Here is a 3110-nt window from a genome sequence, read left to right as displayed (position 1 = left end):
TAAATAATGCATAGGTATATCAACCTAGTAATAAAATAAATTAATATCGTCAAATTAGTATTGCTGTACACCAGGGAGCGGATTGAGCTGGCTTAAATATTCGAAAAATTAGGGCTGGCCTGAAGAAATTTTGAATTAGAGATTTAGGCGGGTCTAGGTGGACAGCCCGGTAAGGAATTTCTTCCCAATCCGGTGCTGCTGTACACAAATTTAAATATGTTAGGTAAACCTAATACATTAAAATCTTGTAATAACAAGATCCTCTTCAAAGCCAACTATTTTACATAATTTTTTGAAATATAACATGTTTTACTAACTATAAATTAATTTAGCGCCAGAAAGTAATACTAAAAAGAAAAGTGTCGGTAAGTATTATTATATTTTATTTTACAACATACATATACATCACACAAACCTATATATACATTATACATTTATACAGTGTGTACCAACCGCTTTATTCATTATGTGATCACTTTTCTACTATATAATAATTATTATTAATATAGAAGTAAGTTTGATAGGTATTTTAATTTTATGCAAATATAAAAAAAAATTTTAATTTTATTGGAATCGTGAATATAGTTAAAATCATTAGTCGTAAATTTTTTTTTTCAAACATACCTATGTGCTTAGGAACAGTCTCAACGAATTCAGGACGTCCCACTACCGTGCCTTCCCACCCATATTATAGAACGTTCAGCCCACAGACAGGATAATTAGTCCCCGGAAAATAATTTAAAGTTAAAATATTAAACAATAAACAGATTAATATGAATGAAGAATCATAGTATAAATTACAAAATTATAATTATAATTCATAAACTGTTATACTAAAGGAATAATAATAATATAATATTATTTAAGAGAACAGATTTGGAATAAAATTAAATCGCTAAACAACAATCATTTTGAATCTATAAGCACGAACATAATATATGATTATGGTTTTTATTTTTTATTGATTAAAATTTAAAGCTAACTGTAGGGTTTTTGTTTTTTATTGAGCTTATGCCCGACAACCATGGCCACAATTTTATGATAGTCAGATTATATTTAGTATTTTTGGTTGATAAATGTTTATATCTGGCAACTGTAAAGTTAATTTATACCATCATTAAGTTGTAATTTAGGTAGAAAAGACTTTTTTAGAAATTAAATTATATGCAGCTATGATTATTTTCAATAATAATATTTAGACTTATGTTAATTGTTATAATAATGTGTTCTAAACAATAACCATCAATTTATTGTAACAACAGAAAAAATCATTTATATTTTATAATTTTAAAGATAATTGAACAATATGAGAATATTATATTTTTGTAGGTATAAGCAAATTTTAGCTGCTACCTCATCATTTTTGAAACTTAAAATATTTTATATTAACCATTATCATTATTTTAGATAATAATGATAATAATAATATTAATTATATGAGTAAATAATATTTTACTTTATAACATACTTAGATAAGGACCCACCCGCATTCGTTCTTATCTTGGGTTAGATTAGTTACAAGTGTAGACACCTACGACAGAAAATTTAAGTTCAGCAGAACTAATTCTCTATTGTTAACTTTAATTTACTCATTATAAAACATTAAGGTCAGAACATTATCCAGGTGACTATATAAGTATCTCGAATGAATTCCATTGCTGTATTTTAACTTTAAAGCAAGTTAAAATATTCCAAACTGTTACAACATTAAAACGCTCCCGTTAATAATTTAAATATCAATAAAAGCGTATAAGTTTACCTAGAAAATATTATTAAACATCATATTTAGATTAAATAATGCATAGGTATATCAACCTAGTAATAAAATAAATTAATATCGTCAAATTAGTATTGCTGTACACCAGGGAGCGGATTGAGCCGGCTTAAATATTCGAAAAATTTGGGCTGGCTCGAAGAAATTTTGAATTAGAGATTTGGGCCAGTCTAGGAGGACAAATTTAAATATGTTAGGTAAACCTAATACATTAAAATATTGTAATAACAAGATCCTCTTTAACGCCAACTATGTTACATAATTTTTTGAAAAATAACATGTTTTACTAACTATAAATTACTTTAGATAAACAAAGTAATTCAAGACATAAAGTTATCCGTAAGTATTATTATATTTTATTTTACAACATACATATATACATTACACAAACCTATATATACATTATACAGTGAGTTATGAGTACCTACCGCTTTATTCATAATGTGATCACTTTTCTACTATATAATAATTATTATTAATATAGAAGTAAGTTTGATAGGTATTTTAATTTTATGCGAATATAAAAAATAAATTTTAATTTTATTGGAATCGTGAATATAGTTAAAATCATTAGTCGTAAATTTGTTTATCAAACATACCTATGTGCTTAGGAACAGTCTCAACGAATTCAGGACGTCCCACTACCGTGCCTTCCCACCCATATTATAGAACGTTCAGCCCACAGACAGGATAATTAGTCCCCGCAAAATAATTTAAAGTTAAAATATTAAACAATAAACAGATTAATATGAATGAAGAATCATAGTATAAATTACAAAATTATAATTATAATTCATAAACTGTTATACTAAAGGAATAATAATCAAATAATATTATTTAAGAGAATCAGATTTGGAATAAAATTAAATCGCTAAACAACAATAATTTTGAATCTATAAGCACGAACATAAAGTTGATTATGGTTTTTATTTTTTATTGATTAAAATGTATAGCTAACTGTAGGGTTATTTTTTTTTTATTGAGCGTATGCCCGACAACCATGGCCACAATTTTATGATAGTCAGATTATATTTAGTATTTTTGGTTGATAAACGTTTATATCTGGCAACTGTAGAGTTAATTCATACCATCATTAAGTTGTAATTTAGGTAGAAAAGAATTTCTTAGAAATTAAATTATATGCAGCTATGATTATTTTCAATAATAATATTTAGACTTATGTTAATTGTTATAATGATGTGTTCTAAACAATAACCTCCAATTTATTGTAACCACAGAAAAAATCATTTATATTTTATAATTTAAAGATAATTGCAGTTCGGCCGTAACGCTCAGCATGAATGCACGTACGCCGCGTTGTCCGTTGTTTCGCTCC

The sequence above is a fragment of the Acyrthosiphon pisum genome, chromosome A2, assembly GCF_005508785.2.
Source record: "Acyrthosiphon pisum isolate AL4f chromosome A2, pea_aphid_22Mar2018_4r6ur, whole genome shotgun sequence".
In the NCBI taxonomy this organism is placed as follows: Eukaryota; Metazoa; Arthropoda; class Insecta; order Hemiptera; family Aphididae; genus Acyrthosiphon; species Acyrthosiphon pisum.
The sequence above is the reverse complement of the archived record's forward strand: the minus strand, read 5'-3'. Positions refer to the sequence as shown.